Source organism: Theropithecus gelada, chromosome 3 (genome assembly GCF_003255815.1).
Source record: "Theropithecus gelada isolate Dixy chromosome 3, Tgel_1.0, whole genome shotgun sequence".
NCBI lineage: Eukaryota > Metazoa > Chordata > Mammalia > Primates > Cercopithecidae > Theropithecus > Theropithecus gelada.
In genome coordinates, this window is record NC_037670.1 from 68,049,710 (window position 1) to 68,067,324 (window position 17,615).

Sequence of the window (17,615 nt, forward strand, 5' to 3'; positions counted from 1 at the left end):
CAGCCTCCTCAACCCCCAGCCCCCTCAACCCCCAGCCCCCTCAACCCCTCAGCCCCTTAGCCCTCATCTCCCTGAGCCCTCAGCCCCTCAGCCCTCAGCCTCTCAGCCCTCAGCCCCCTCAACCCTTCAGCCCTTAGCCCCCTCAGCCCCTCAGCCCCTTAGCCTTCATCTCCCTCAGCCCTCAGCCCTTTCAGCACCTCAGCCCCAGGCCCCTCAGCCCTCACCCCTCTCAGCCCTCAGCCCCCAGCCCCCTCAGCCCCTCAGCTTCTCAGCCCACAGCCTCCTTCAGCCCCTCAGTCCCCTCAGCCCTTCAGCCCCCTCAGCCCCTCAGCCCTCAGCCCCTCAGCCCTCAGCCCTTACCCCCTCAGCCCTCAGCCCCTGAGCCCTCAGCCTCTCAGCTCTCAGCCTCCTTCAGCCCCTCAGCCTCCTCAACCCCTCAGCCCCTCAGCCCCCTCAGCCCCCCCCCCCCCCCCCCCCTTTCACCCCCCCCCCCCCCCTAGCCCCTTCAGCCCCTCAGCCCCTCAGCCCTCAGTCTCCTCAAACCCTCAGCCCCTCAGCCCCTTAGCCCTCGTCTCCCTCAGCCCTCAGCCCCCTCAGCCCCGTAGCCTCCAGCCCCTCAGCCCCTCTGCCCTCACCCCCCTCAGCCCTCAACCCCCTTAGCCCCTCAGCCTCTCAGCCCTCAGCCTCTTTCAGCCCCTCAGCCCTCAGGCCCCTCGGCCCTCAGCCCCTCTGCCCTCACCCCCCTCAGCCCTCAACCCCCTTAGCCCCTCAGCCTCTCAGCCCTCAGCCTCTTTCAGCCCCTCAGCCCTCAGGCCCCTCGGCCCTCAGCTCCTCAGCCCTCAGCCCCCTCAGCCCCTCAGCCCTCAGCCCTCAGCCTCCTTCAGCCCCTCAGCCCCCTCAGCCACCTCAGCCCTTCAGCCCCCTCAGCCCCTCAGACCCCTCAGCCCTTTCAGCCCCTCAGCCCCTCAGCCCTCAGCCCCTCAGCCCCTCAGCCCCCTTAGCCCCCTCAATCCCCTCAGCCCTCAGCCCTTTAGCTCCTACCTCTTTTCCATCAGTTGGTGTTCTCTGTGCCCCCAGAGCTGTGCTCTCCTCCTTCGTATGTGTCAACCTAAATTCAGAGAGCACCCTGGCTTGATTTGCCACTGTGTTGTGTGGGCAGGTTCACGTCTTCCAGCAGGGCCTTTGTGTGGCATATGACAGTTTGCGACTATCAATCTCTGTACTTTCTGGGGCCTCTCCTGTTGAATGGCCAGGCACCTGCAGGTGCAGGGGCTCAGGGTCACCTCCGGCCTACAGGTCAACGTCTGGCTGCTCCTGCCCTGGGGAGGGCAGCTGACTCCTAGCCCAACCCAAAAGCCCCCAGAAACCTCCACGCAGCCAACTCCGGAGTCTGTCCCTGGCTTAAGTGAATTCAGAATGGGCCAGGCACCTCCCTCACAGAGCAATCAGACATGAAGGGTACCTTTCAACCGCACAATCCTACACAGTCCTAGACATTAGGTGGGTCCTCTGCCCTCTGCAGGTCACCTCATCAGACAGCCCAGCAGTATCTGCCTACTTCCTGTCCACATTCTCCTCCCTAGTGCACTGGGAGTGAGAGGAGAGCCCAAAGCTCCCCCAGATCTTTAGGAAGCCCCACAGTCAGGCTGAGCAGAGGGCCTTAGTGACCAGTGATAACTTCAGGGAAGTCCAGAGTGGGAGACACATTTGGGGTCCAGCTTGCTGGTGGGCACTCCCTGCTCATGCCCACAGCCTCGAGGGGAAAAGGTCATAATTGACAGGTGGTTCCTGGGGTCCTGAGATCCAGCCCAAGAGATGGGATGACATGCTAGGAAGGGGAAGGTGACAGAAGGTTCACCTGCATCACACACCACTTTGACAAACCCATACATAGCATTCACTATAGTGAATAGAAAAACTCACAAATTACCGTAGTTCTAGCACTTTGCAAAAATCCCCCACCCAATACCTTTGAGGTGAGAGTTACCATCATTGCCTAGTTACTGGTAAGAAAACAGAGGTTCCATGACTTGCCTGAGGCACTAAGCAGGGTGAGGTCAGGACTTGTGACCGCGGCATGCAGGCACACGCCCTCCATGTCACACCAACACACTCACTTTGCAGATGGGGAGTGATGCCTAAGCACTGGGATGGCATCATTGGCTTGTGTTGGACAGCGCCTATATTGGAGTCCACCTTCTACCCACTTGTTCCAGTCTATCCATATTTCCTACCAACAGAACGAGTTTACTAGAACCCTTCCCTCAAATTGGTACGAGGACTACATGACATGGCATGCAATGACATGCACACAGAGGAGATCCTTATTCCAGGATGCAGGAAGAGGAGATCCTACACATGGGCTTGGGGGATGGCTTCTCTCACTGTAGTGTCCAGTCCCCCAGCAGCTCTGGGAGCAGGAGTGACTGTCTCCGTTTTGCAGATGAAGAAACAGAACCATAACAATGACCTTTTCTCTTTTTGTTTTTTTACATTTGAAGTTATATTGGTCTCCCCTCAAAAAATGCTTAGATGTAATTGTTTTAATTATCCTCACTTACACTCCTCCTGCTTCTTTATTGAAGTGTAATTTACACACCATGAAACTTACCATTTGAAAACATGCAATTCAGTAATCTTTAGTATATTCATAAGGTTGTGCAACCAACGAACACCATTGTCTAATTTTAGAACATTTTCATCACCCCAAAATGAAACCCATACCCACAAGCAGTCACTCTTCATTACTTGGTAGTAATTACCTACCCCTATCCTCAGCCCTTGGAAACCACTAATGTACTTTCTGTTTCTTCGATTATGCCTATTTTGGATATTTAATATAAATGAGATCATACAATATATGGCCTCATCTGTCTGCCTTCTTTCACTGAGCATAATGTCTTCAAGGCTCAACCATATTGTAGCATCTGTCAGTACTTCACTCTTCTATGTACAAATAATATTGCACTGTGTGGAGACACCACATTTTGTTTATCCATTCATCAGGTGATAGACATCTGGGTTGGCTATTATGAACAGTGGTGCTAGGAACATTTGTGCATAAGTTGGCTTTGGCCTTTGTCTGTTGTGACCCTCTCCCTGCCTGGCAGTGTGGGAGAGGAGGGGCAAGCGCTCTGGGCAGACAGCACGTCCTATAGCCATGTGGGTGCATATGCACCGCAGGTGGGCATTGACGAACTCATCCTCTCCAAAAACTGCTCCTGAGCCCCAGAAGGGACAGAGCTTTGCCCACACCAGCCCCTCCCCTAGAATGCAGCCATGTCTTCTGGAAGCTCTGTCCTGGTCTAAAGTGATGCTCAGCCCCCGGAGCTCCTGAAGAACAGATGGAGCAGCAACCCCTGGCTTGCTGTCACTCTGCTGCAGGCTCACAAGATACTTGAGCTGGAGGCCACAGAGAGCACTATGACACACTGTCCCTCCCAGGAGCCCAGACCCCACCTTGATGCGTGAGATGGATCTAGGGAAGATGCTGGGAGGGGCTGGAGAGAGGCGCTGCAGGCCAGGGTAGTCAGAAACAAAACTGTCATAGTATCCGTTCTCTGTGTAAGTAGGAAAAAAATATATAACATTGAGAGTGCTTTGTGTCCAGCTGGTGGTATTGCAGGGGGTTTCTACCCTGTTTTTGTAGGTGTTTTCCTATTTTCCCCCAAATGGCTACAATGAATGCTGCCAAGTCATGCCAGTTTATCGGTGGCGGGGCACACAGTGGCTGTAGGCCAGGGGTTGTCTGTGCTCCCATGGTTCCCCCATGTGCTGAGCTCTCAGCAGGAGGGCAATATTTCATCAGGGGGTGAGGCCAGCTCCATCTTGGACTAAAATAAGCAGCCTTGGACCAAGGCCACTCAGGGCCAAAATAAGCTACAGGGTGGGGGTAGGCAGCTTTCTGTTGACCCTTACCTGCCCCTTAAGCTAACCAAAACAGTTGCCTCCATCCCTGTCAGTTGGGAGATGGTATTTTTTGAGGCTGGACCTGGAAAATTCAACCTGGCTTTGGTCAACATGCATATAATGGGGTGGGAATAGGCCTCATCGGTGATGTGAGGCCTCCACCTCCAACACCTAGTAGAGAAGTCCAAGGGTACTGTCTCCCACAGAGCAGGGGCTGGGAGAAGTCCTAAGACTCAGAGACCTGCAGAGATCACTTTTGTAACACCCAATGCAACCAAGATATACTCTTGCTTTTACTTTTGCTTGGAGAAAAAAATCCTTACAGGCTAAAAAAGGTCAGAATATTCTAGAAAGAAAATCTGAAGGAACATGACCATCTGTTCAGTTTAAATCTTCATTGAGCTGAGCAAACAGAAGAACAATCCTGCACATGGAGAAATGCTGCACATCACAACGTCTATATCATAGCAGTGTGGGGTTAGCTTCCTCAGGTTCAGTTCCCATACACCATCCATGCCCTGTTTACCAGAAAAATGTGCCACCAAGCAATCAATACATTTTCCAAGGGAACAAAACAGGACAGAAACCTCCCAGCTCTTCCTTAGCAATAAGCTATGCTGAGTGTTCCTCCCCACACAAGGCTGACCCCACCACACTGCTGTGACCCCAGCCTGAGCAGAGGGAGACAGAGCAGAAAGGAATTGGCCACAGCTGCTGCAAGGACAGGCTGGGTGTGGAGGTGAGAGCACAGAGGCAGCAGGCAGCCTCTGGGTGTGAAAACCCATTACTCTCATGAATGAGGCTAGTGACAAGCCACATGGATGGATGGGACAGGAGCAAGTGTGGAGTAGGAGGCTGAGCACCAGAGAATGGCACAGAGGCTTGGGAAGGCCAGGCCAGTCTAGGTGATTGTGACCACCCAACTGTTCAGGGCTTGTCTGGAAAATATGCGTTCTTAAGAAAGTGATAGTGCCATGGTTTGACTGTGTCCCCTCCGAAAGTCAGGTGTTGCCAATGCGCTGGTGTTAAGAGGTGAGGCCTTTAAGAGGTTGGCCGGGTGCAGTGGCTCATACCCGTAATCCCAGCACTTTGGGAGGCCAAGGCAGGGGGATTACTTGAGGCAAGGAGTTCGAGACCAGCCTGACCAACACGGTGAAACCCCATCTCTACTAAAACTACAGAAAATTAGCCGGGTGTGGTGGTGGGTGCCTGTAATCCCAGCTACTCAGGAGGCTGAGACAGGAGAATCACTTGAACCCAGGAGGCGAAGGCTACAGTGAGCCAAGATCACACCATTGCACTCCAGCCTGGGCACCAAGAGCAAAACTCTGTCTCAAAAAAAAAAAAAAAAAAAAAGAGGTGATTATGCCATGAGGACTTCTTCGGTATTAATGGGATTAAGGCCCTTACAAAAGAGGCTTCATGCAGCATTTGGCTGGTTTGCTCTCTTGCCCTTCTATTTGTTGCCATGAGATGACACGGTAAGAAATCCCTTACCACATGCTGGTACCTTGATCTTGGACTTCTTAGCCTCCAGAACTATGAGAAGTAAATTTCTTTTCTTTGTTAGTTATCCAGCCTGTGGTATTCTGTTTTAGCAACACAAATGGACTAAGGCAGAAATTGGTACCAAGAGTGGGGTGGTACCAAGAGTAGGGTGGTACCAAGAGCAAGAGGCTGAGGCAGGCAGATCACTTGAGGTCAGGAGTTCGAGACAAGCCTGGCCAACATGGTGAAACACTGTCTCTACTAAAAATACAAAAATTAGCCAGGCGTGGTGGTGTGCACCTTTAGTCCCAGCTACTCAGGAGGCTGAGGCAGGAGGATCACTTGAACCAAGGAGGCGGAGGCTGCAGTGAGCTGAGAGTATGCCAGTGCACCCCAGCCTGGGCAACAGAGCGAGACTCCATCTCAAAAAAAAACTTTTTTTTAATAAAAAATTTGTTTAAAAATTGGGGGAAAGGCCATCCTTGTTATACAATTGCTAAGAACTTTGCAGAATTGTGTTTGTGTCCTAGGACTTAATGTATGGAAAGCAGAACTTGAGAGCTATGAACTAAGGTATTTGGCAGAAGAAATCTCTAGGCAGCAAAATGTTTAGGATGGCACATGGCTTCTCTTACCTGCTTATGGTAAACTGTGAGATAAGAGAAAGACAGAGAAACATGAAAAACAGAGTTTTTTTGTTTGGTTGGTTTGTTTGTTTGTTTGTTTGTTTGTTTGTTTTGAGACAGAGTCTCGCTCTGTTGCCCAGGCTGGAGTGCGGTGGTGCAATCTCAGTTCACTGCAAGCTCCGCCTCCTGGGTCCACGCCATTCTCCTGCCTCAGCCTCCTGAGTAGCTGGGACTACAGGTACCCGCCACCATGCCCGGCTAACGTTTTGTATTTGTAGTAGAGATGGCGTTTCACCATGTTAGCCAGGATGGTCTCGATCTCCTGACCTCGTGATCCGCCCGCCTCAGCCTCCTAAAGTGCTGGGATTACAGGCGTGGGTAACCGCGCTCAGCCAAAAGACACTGTTTTTAATTAAAAGAGAAGTAGAATGTAAAGATTTGGAAAATTCCCAGCCTGGTCAGAATAGAAAGAATAAAAAATTGTGTTTAAGAAAGAAAACTAAGGGTAAAAGTGTGTTTAAGAAAGAAAATTAAGGGTGTGACCAAGCAACCATTTAATCAGGAGATTAGTATGGCTAGAAGGAAGCCAGGTGCTATTCATCCAGACAATGGGAGAGTAACTTTGAAGGCATTCCAGATATCTTCAGGGCTGCCATACCCGTCACAGGCTTAGAGTGATAAGGCCTTGAGGGCAGAACAGTTTCCTTTTTTTTTTTTTTTTTTTTTGAGACGGAGTCTCGCTCTGTCGCCCAGGCTGGAGTGCAGTGGCCAGATCTCAGCTCACTGCAAGCTCCGCCTCCCGGGTTCACGCCATTCTCCGGCCTCAGCCTCCCGAGTAGCTGGGACTACAGGCGCCCGCCACCTCGCCCAGCTAGTTTTTTTTTTGTATTTCTTAATAGAGACGGGGTTTCACCGTGTTAGCCAGGATGGTCTCGATCTCCTGACCTCGTGATCCGCCCGTCTCGGCCTCCCAAAGTGCTGGGATTACAGGCTTGAGCCACCGCGCCCGGCCTATGAGGGCAGAACATTTTCAAGGGAGGGGTCCAAGATGCCCAAGGGACTTTGGGGCTTGCTGTCCAGGGCCACCTCAGGTCTCTGTTCCCCACTCTCGCACAGCAGTCCTTGGCCACCCCAGCTGTGGCTCAAGTGGGCTCAGGTGTGGCTGAGTTGCCACACCACAAGTGGGCTGCCACTCAAGAGGACACAAGCAGTGAGCCTTGGTGGCATCAACATAGTGCTTACTCTGCAGGTGCGCAGAGTGCACAAGCTGTAGAAGCATAGCTACCTCCACCCACATTCCAAAAGATGCCTCAAACAGCCTCAGGGTCCAGGCAATGACTTGCTGCAGGAGGAGAGCCACAGATGAGAGCATCCACTAGGGCAATGCTTAATGGAGACATAGGAGTGGGACTGCCCCCAAGATCTCAGACCTGTGAAGTCACCAGCAGGGCATGAAAATTCAATGCATGAAACATGAACGTGTTCTGTGGTCAGCAAAGTCATGGAGTCAGGGCTGCCCAAGGCCTTGGGAGCCCAACCCCTGCCCCACTGTGTTCAGATGGCAGGACATGGAGTCAAAGAAGATGATTATTCTTTTTTAATTTTTAAAAAATATTTTTAAATTATACATTTATATTTTACTTAACATTTATGTATTTATTTATTTTTTAAAAATTGTATTTGAAACAGAGTTTCCCCTCTGTCACCCAGGCTGGAGTGCAATGGCATCATCTCAGCTCACTGCAACCTCCACCTCCCTGGCTCAAGCGATTCTCCTGCCTCAGCCTCCCAAGTAGCTGAGATTGCAGGCGCCTGCCACTATGGCTGGCTAATTTTGTTCTGTTTTGTTTTGTTTTGTTTTGTTTTGTTTTGTTTTGTGACAGAGTTTTGCTCTTGTTGCCCAGGCTGGGGTGCAATGTGTGATCTCTGCTCACTGCAACCTCCGCCTCCTGGGTTCAAGCGATTTTCCTGCCTCAGTCTCCTGAGTAGCTGAGATTACAGGCATGCGTCACCACGCCTTGCTAATTTTGTATTTTTAGTAGAGACAGGGTTTCTCCATGTTGGTGAGGCTGGGCTCGAACTCCCAACCTCAGGTGATCTGCCCACCTTGGCCTCCCAAAGTGCTAGGATTACAGGTGTGAGCCACTGCACCCAACCTATTTATTTTTAAGGTAGAGGTGGGTTCTCGCTATGCTGCCCAGGCTGGTCTTGAACTCCTGGACTCAAGAAATCCTCCCACCTTGGCCTCCAAAATGCTGGGATTACAGGGGTGAGCTGTCACACCTAGCCAAATATTATTCTTGAGTTTTAAGATTTAATGTTATTTATTCTGTTGGGTTTTGGACTTACTTGGGACCTGTTACTCCTTCCTTCTTTCCTACTGCACCCTTTTGGAATGAGAATGTTTATGCTATGCCTATTCCACTGTTGTATTTTGGAAACATGTACTTGTTTGATTCCACAGATTCACAACTGGAGCACAATTTGCCTCCAGAAGAATCACACCTTGAGTCTCACTCGTATTTGATTTACATGAGACTTTTGGTTTTAGACTTTTGAGTTGATTCTGGAAGGAGTTAAGACTTTAGGGGCTACTGGAATGAAATTAATGCATTTTGTACGTGAGAAGGACATAAGTTTTTGGGGGGATGTGGAGCAGAATGCTATGGTTTGGATGTATCCTCTCCAAAATTCAGATGTTTCCAGTGGGCTGAGGTTAAGAGATGGAATATTTAAGAGATGATTATGCCATGAGGGCTCCTTCCTAATGAGGGATGAAGACACAAATGGGATAAATAAGTGAATGGGATTAAGGCTCTTATAAAAGAGGCTTCATGCAGCACTTGGCTAGCTTGCTTGCTTGCCTTTCTGCCTTCTGCCATGAGATGACACAGCAGAGGGCCCTCACCCGATGGTGGCAACTTGATCTTGGACTTCCCAGTCTTCAGAACTGTGACAAATAAATTTCTTTTCTTTATAAATTATTTAGTCTGTGGTATTCTTTTTTTAAATTGATATATCATAGTTGTACATATTTGGAGGGTACGTATGATATTTCGATACATGTGTATAATTTTTTTTTTTTTTTTTTTGAAGTGGAGTCTCACTCTGTCACCCAAGCTGGAATGCAGTTGCACTATCTTGGCTCACTGCAGCTTCCACCTCCCTGGCTCAGGTGATTCTCCTGCCTCAGCTTCCTGAGTAGCTGGGATTACAGGCACCCACCACCACGCTTGGCTAATTTTTGTATTTTCAGTAGAGATGGGGTTTCATCATGTTGGCCAGGCTAGTCTCAAACTCCTGACCTCAAGTGATCCACCTGCCTCCGCCTCCCAAAGTGTTGGGATTACAGGCGTGAGCCACCACATCCAGCCAAGTATACAATATTAATCATCAAATCAGGGTAATTGGGATATTCTTCACCTCGACCATTTATCTTTTCTTTGTGTTTGGAAGTCTGTGATATTCTTTTATAGCAGCACAAATGGACTAAGACAGAAGCTCTTCACAGATCTTAAAAAGAGGAGTTAAAAATAAAAATTTGGCAGTAGCCTCTATAGAATACAGTATGTCAGTTCCTCAAAAAAACATTTAAAAATTATCATATGATCCAGCAATCCTAATTCTGGGTATATGTATAAAAGAATTGAAAGGGATCTTGAGGAGACATTTGTATATCCATACTTATAGCAGCATTATTCACAATAGTTAAAAAGTGGAAGCAAGCCCAGTGTCCATTGATGGATGAATGGACCAACAAAATGTGGTATATACGTGCAGTGGAACATTATTCAGCCTTAAAAAGGATGAAATTCTGACACATGCTACAATATGGATGAACCCTGAGGACATTATGCTAAGTGAAATAAGCCAGTCACAAAAAGAAATCCTGTCTGACTCCACTTATATGAGGAACCTAGAGTCATCAAATTAATACAGACAGAAAGTAGAATGGTGGCTTCCAGGGGCTGGGGGAAGGGAAAAGGGGAGTTAGTGTTTAATGGGGACAGATATTCAGTTTGGGAAGATGAAAAAGTTCTGGAGATGGATGTAGTTATTACACACTAATGTGAATGTACTTAACACCACTGAACTGTGCACTTGAAAATTGTTAAGATGCTAATTTTTTTTTGAGACAGGGGCTTGTCCTGTTGCCCAGGCTGGAGTGCAGTAACACAATCATAGGTTACTGTAACCTTGAATTTCTGGGCTTATGTGATCCTCCTGCCTCAGCTTTCTCAGTAGCTGGGAGTACAGATGAGCATCACCACACCTGGCTAATTTTTAAATTTTTTGTGGAGATGGGGTCTCGCTATGTTGCCCAGGCTGGCCTTGAACTCCTGGTCTCAAGAGATCCTCCACCTCGGCCTCCCAAAGTGCTTGGATTACAGGTGTGAGCCACCGTGCCAATTACTAGCTTCCTGGATTGTCACTAGAGATAGCACCTCGCTTCCTGCAAGTTTGACTTATAGCAGACTGGCACCCGGGCTGGTTACCATAGATAAAAGAGGTTGTGACTGGGCACAGTGCCTCACGCCTGCAATCCCAGCACTTTGGGAGGTCGAGGCAAGTGGATCACTTGAGCCCAGTAGTTCAAGACCAGTCTGGCCAACATGGTGAAACCCCATCTATACTAAAAATTCAAAAATTAGCTAGGCATGGTGGTGGACACCTGTAATCCCAGCTACTCAGGAGCCTGAGGCAGGAGAATCAATTGAACCCAGGAGGCGGAGGTTGCAGTGAGCCCAGATCGCGCCGCTGCACTCCAGCCTGGACAACAGAGTAAGACTCTGTCTCAAGAAAAAAAAGGTTGCTAGGTTGTTTTCCTGGGTAGGTGGCTGCAGGTTGTGCTTCAGAGTTCTAGTTGTACAAATGGGCTGGTTGTCTATTTTGTATACAACTCTACAAAAGGTAACCCAGTAAATTAATAAATTGGTGATTTGCATTATACATTTGTCTGATAGGTTTGGGTTAGTATGAATTATGGCCCCAAAGTCTGACCAACTCTGCAAATACTCAGGATAAGTTCCAGAAATGACAAGGAGCAGCCTAGGATCTGGTAATGAGATCCAGGTGTCAGAGAAGGGGCCTAAAATCTCTCCTTTCAGAGAGATTAATAGACATTAATCTCCCTGAAAACCATCATGTGATTTCTCTTTAGAATTTTAACATTCATAGCAAATTAGGGGGAAATACGCCTGTCAGATGACACAGTTCTTTGAATCTGATTAGACAGTAGAATATAAAAAACAGTGTCCGGGTGCGGTGGCTCATGCCTGTAATCCCAGCACTTTGGGAGGCCAAGGAGGCCAGATCACGAGGTCGGCTGTTCAAGACCATCCTGGCCAACATGGTGAAACCCTGTCTCTACTAAAAATATGAAAAATAGCTGGGTGTGGTGCCAGGCACCTGTAATTCCAGCTACTTGGGAGGCTGAGGCAGAAGAATCATTTGAACCCAGGAGTTGGAGCTTGCAGTGAACCGAGATCAAGCCATTGCACTCCACCCTGGGTGACAGGGCGAGACTCTGTCTCAAAAAAAGAAAAAAAACAGTGACAGATTTCGAGTTGGATTATTTATTTAAATTAGAGTTCTGTTTCTTGTTGGGGTTAGTATTAGGTTTCAGGATAAATTTAGTGCTAAAGTTGGCATTGGGCTTAGGGCTATTAAAATGAGCATTAGGACTAGAGTTGTTTTTAGTTGTAGAATTGGGGTTAGAATCAGAATGAGAGTAAGGGTTTACATTGGAGTTTTGTTAATCCGGGGTTTGTTTAATGATAGAGTTAATATGAGGGTAAAGATTAGTGCCGAGGTTTAGTGATATTATTAACAGTTAAATTGAAGGTTAATGATAGTGTTGGAGTTAGGGTTAGAGGTTGCAATGTGGTGAAGTTTATTACTATAGTAAGGTTAATATTTGGGGTTAGTTCAAATATCAGAGTTAGAATTAGTATTCAGTTACGGCTAAATTTGGTGTTAGAGTTAAATTTGAATTAGTTTTGGCAATATGATTATATTTATGATTATGATTAGGCTTAGTATTTGGTTGGCGTGAGGATTACATTTAGAGTTAGGGTTGGAGTTAAGGATATCGTTAGTGTTTAGGTTAATGGGGTGGAGTAGAGGTAAAGTAGATTATCAGAGCTGGAGTTAGAGTTAGGGTTACAGTTAGTTTAGGGTTCAGTTTAAGGTTAGGGTTAGTTTTAGGTTTGAAGTTCAGGTTAGGATTAAATTACATTTGGGTTAGGCTTAGTGTTATGGTTTAGAATTAATGCTAATTTGGGGATTGGGTGTGGTTAGAGTATTATTAGTGACACATTTTGTTAAATTCAGAATTAGGATTAGAGTGAGGATGTGGGTCATTGTTGGAATTAGGGTAAAGTTTGTTAGTAGAGCTGTTTGTTGTTAGGGTCAGGAGTTAGGTTTAGAGAGAGCTCTTGGATTAAGATTTGTATTCTGTTTTGGTAAGGTTATGTTTTATTTAATATAGGTGCTAACTTTGGTGTTTGACTAGGGTTAGGTTTAAGGTAAAAGTTAGATTAGACTTGAGTCAGGCTTAATGTTATGGTTAGATTTATGATTAGGGATAGAAATAGGGTTAGGATTAAAATCAATGACAGACTTAGCTTTTGGGTTGATGCTAGTTAGGGTCTTGTTAGGCTAGAATTACAGTGAAAGTTAGGTTTAGGATTAAAATTGTGTTTGGAGAGTCAATGATAAAGTTACTGAGACAAAAGAATTCACTAACGTAACTGGGATATAAAATTAACACACAGTTCAGTACCATAAAACAGAGTGGAAAACTTTAAAAATAAATAAATAAAATTAACACACAGGAATCAATAATGCCCTACATATACACAAATCTCAACCAGTCAGAGTATACAGTGGTAGCAAACATTCTATATGTAACAGCACAAAAAAAGGTCAAATACTTAGGTCAAACCTAAAATGTGCAAAACCTGGCTGGGTGCAGTGGCTCACAACTGTAATCCCAGCACTTTGGGAGGCTGAGGCCGGCAGATCACTTGAGGTCAGGAGTTTGAGATCAGCCTGGCCAACATAGCAAAACCCGTCTCTACTAAAAATACAAAAATTGGCCTGGTATGGTAGCGGGCACCTGTAATCCCAGCTACTCAGAAGGCTGAGGCAGGAGAATCACTTGAACCTGGGAGGCGGAGGTTGCAATGAGCCAAGATTGTACCACTGCACTCCAGCCTGGGTGACACAACAAGACTCCATCTCAAAAAATAAATAAATAAATATACAATAAAATAAAATGTGCAAAACCTATATCAGCCTGTAAAATACAAGGCTAGGTGTGAATAAATGGAAGATATTTGTCCCTTGTTCTCAGACAGACAAGTCAACATCATTATGATGTCAGTTTTCTCTAAGCAAATTTATAAATTTAACACAATTCCAGTGAAAACACCAATTATGAATATAAACAAGTTATACTAAAGTTCATATAGAAAAATTAGAAGGAAACAGTAGCCAGGAAATCACTGAAAAAGAGACGCTACAAGAGGTCAGGAATTCGAGACCAGCCTGACCAATATAGTGAAACCTCATCTCTACTAAAAATACAAAAATTAGCTGGGTATGTTGACATGCACCTGTAATCCCAGCGACTCAGAAGGCTGAAGCACGAGAGTCACTTGAACCCAGGAGGTGGAGGTTGCAGTGAGCCAAGATCATGCCACTGCTCTCCAGCCTGGGTGACAAAAAAAAAGTTACCATTGCCAGAAATAGAGTAAAGAAGACAATAGGATCTCTCTTCGTTATTTCTTACAATTACATGTGAATCTACAATTATTTCAAAATAAAAAGTTTAATTTAAAAAATTCTTTTTGAGACAGGTCTCGCTCTGTCACCGAGGCTAGAGTGCAGTGGCATGATGGGCTCAAGCAATCCTTTCACCCTGCCTCTCAAGTAGCTGGGACTGGGACCACAGGTACATGTCACCATGCCTGGCTAATTTTTAAATATCTTTGTAGAGGTGGGGTCTCCCTGTGTTACCCAGGCTGGTCTCAACCTTCTGGGGTCAAACAATTCTTCCACCTTGGCCTCCCAAATTGCTGGGACTACAGACATGAGCCACTACGCCCCCCACCTTAATTTATTTTTATTTATTTATTTATTATTTATTATTGTTATTTTTTTTTTTTGAGATGGAGTCTAGCTCTGTTGCCCAGGCTGGAGTGCAGTGGTGCAATCTCAGCTCACTGTAAGCTCCGCCTCCTGGGTTCACGCCATTCTCTTGCCTCAGCCTCCCCAGTAGCTGGGACTACAGGCACCTGCCACCACACCCGTCTAATTTTTTGTATTTTTAGTAGAGACAGGGTTTCACCGTGTTAGCCAGGATGGTCTTGATCTCCTGACCTCGTGATCCGCCTGCCTTGGCCTCCCAAAGTGCTGGGATTACAGGTGTGAGCCACTGTGCCCAGTCTCCCACCCTTAATTTAAAAATTTAAAAGTAGGGCTGGGCATGGTGGCTCAGGCCTGTAATCCCAGTACTTTGGGAGGCCAAGGTGGGAGGATAACTTGAGCCCTGGAGTTCAAGACCAGTTTGGGCAACATAGGGAGATCCTGCCTCTACAAAAAATTTAAAAATTAGCCAAGTGTGGTGGTGCATGCCTGTGGTTCCTACTACTCAGGAGGCTGAGGTGGGAGGATTGCTTGAGCCCAGGAGGTTGAAGCTGCAATAAGTTGTGATTGCACCACTGCACTGCAGCCTGGGCAACAGAGTGAGACCCTGTCTCAAAAAAAAAGGAGAAAATAAGACCAACAATCTGATAGAAAAATGGGCAAAAGCTATAAACAGACAATCCACACATACAAAAAAAGCCATAAATATGTGAAAAGATGTTTGATGTCATTCAAAATTAAATAACTGCAAATGAAAACTACATTCACACATGAGATTAAAAATTATAAAAATGGCCTGGTGCGGTGGCTCACGCCTGTAATCCCAGCACTTTGGGAGGCCGAGGTGGGCGGATCACGAAGTCAGGAGATCGAGACCATCCTGGCTAACATGGTGAAACGCGTCTCTACGAAAAATACAAAAAAAATTAGCCAGGCGTCCTGGCGGGTGCCTGTAGCCCCAGCTACTCCAGAGGCTGAGGCAGGAGAAAGGCGTGAACCCGGGAGGCAGAGCTTGCAGTGAGCCGAGATTGTGCCACTGCACTCCAGCCTGGGCAACAGAGTGAGGCTCTGTCTCAAAAGAAAAAAAAATCGTAAAAATATGACAGTGCACTCTGTCGGTGAGGCTCTTGGGAAAGAAGTACTCTCATATGTTGGTGGTGAGAATACAATTTTTTTTTTTTTTTTTTTTTTGAGCAAGATCTTGCTCTGTCACCCAGGCTGGAATGCAGTGGTGGGACCATAGCTCATGGCAGCCTCAAACACCTGGACTGAAGCAACCTTCAAGCCTCAGCCTTGGAAAGTACTGAGATTACAGGAATGAGCTACAGTGGCAAGCTGATATTTTGTTAATAGATTTTCTGTTTTAGGTTTATAGAAAAATTGAGCAGGTAGTACAGATTTCCCATGTATTCCCTCTCCCTACTACACATATGGCTTCCTATTTGTTAACATCTTGCATTAGTGTGCTACATTTGTTACAACTGATAAACCAATATTGATACATTAGTGACTAAAGTTCGCAATTTACATTAAGGTTCACTCTGTGTTGTATGGTTCTATGGGTTTTAACAAATACATAATGTCATGTATCTACCATTACAGTGTTCTATAGAATAGCTTGACTTCCCTAAAAATCCCTTTTACTCCACCTATTCATCCCTCCCCTCTTCTTTCTAAACCCCTGGCAACCACTGAGTGATCTTTTTACGGTGTCCATAATTTTACCTTTCCCAGAATGTCATGTTGTTGGAATAATACAGTATATGTAGGCTTTTCAGACTGGTTTCTTTCAATTACCAAAATGCATTTAAGTTTCCTCCATGTCTTTTCACGGCTTTGTGTTATTTCTTATAATTACGTGTTAATCTACAATTATTTCAAAATAAAAACTTAAAAAAATTTTTTGAGACAGGGTCTTGCTTTGTCACCCAGGCTGCAGTGTAGTGGCATGATCAGCCAGGTTCTTGGGTGATCAAAAGCTTAATCATGGATCTTGATTAAGAGCCATGGCTTGGTGGCTCTTTTTTTCTTTAATAGTTGAATAATATTTCATTTTATGGATGTATCGCAGTTTGTTTATTCATTCACCTACTGAAGAATAACTTGGTTACTTGCAGGCTTTGGCAACTATGAATAAAGCTGCCATAAACATTTGTGTGCAGGTTTTTTGTGTCTGGACCTAGTTTTCAATTCATTTGGGTAAATACCGAGGAACGCAGTTGCTGGAACATATGGTAAGAATATGTTTAGATTTTAAAGAAACTGCCAAACTGTCTTCCATGTGGCTGTCCCATTTCGCATTCCCACTAGCAATGAATGAGAGTTATTGATGCTACACATCCTCGTCATCATTTGGTATTGTCAGTGTTTTGGATTTTGCCCATTTTAACCGGGGTGTAGTGGTATGTCATTGCTGTTTCCATTTGTGTCTCTCCAATGATATATGATGTTAAGCATCTTTTCATATGCTTATTTGACATCTGTATATCTTCTTGGTGAGGTGTCTAGATCTTTTTCCTTTTTTTTTTTGAGACACAGTTTTGCTCTTGTCGCCCAGGCTGGAGTGCAGTAGCGCGATCTCAGCTCACTGTAAGCTCCGCCTCCCAGGTTCACACCATTCTCCTGCCTCAGCCTCCTGAGTAGCTGGGACTACAGGCGCCCACCACCATGCCCGGCTAAATTTTTGTATTTTTTAGCAGAGACGGGGTTTCACCGTGTTAGCCAGGATGGTCTCCATCTCCTGACCTCGTGATCCACCCACCTCGGCCTCCCAAAGTGCTGGGATTACAGGCGTGAGCCACCACTCCCAGCCTATATTATATTTTATTTCTATAGAAGTTCTTTCTATATTTTGGATACAAGCCCTCTATTATATATGTGTTTTGCAAATATTTTCTCCCAGTGTATAGCTTGTCTTTTCATTCTCTTAATAATGGCTTTCACAGAGCAAATATTTTTAGTTTTAATGAAGTCCCGGTTATTAATTATTTCTTTCATGGTTCATACTTTTTGGTGTTATATCTAAAGAATCATTACCATACCCAAAGTCATATAGGTTTTCTCCCATGTTATCATCTAGGAGTTTTATAGTTTTGTGTTTTATATTTAGGTCTATGATTCATTTTGAGTTAATTTTCGTGAAAGGCATAAGATATCTGTTTGTCTGGATTCTTTCTTTTTTTCTTTTTGGCATATGGATGTCCAATTGTTCTAACACCATTTGTTTTTGTTTATTTGTTTGTTTTTTGAAACGGAGTCTCGCTCTGTTGCCCATGCTGGAGTGCAGTGGCACAATCTCAGCTCACTGCAACCTCTGCCTCCCAGGTTCAAGTGGTTCTCCTACCTCAGCCTCTTGCTGGGATTACAAGCGCTCGCCACCACGCCCAACTAATTTTTGTATTTTTAGTAGGGACAGGGTTTGTCATGTTGGCCAGTCTGGTC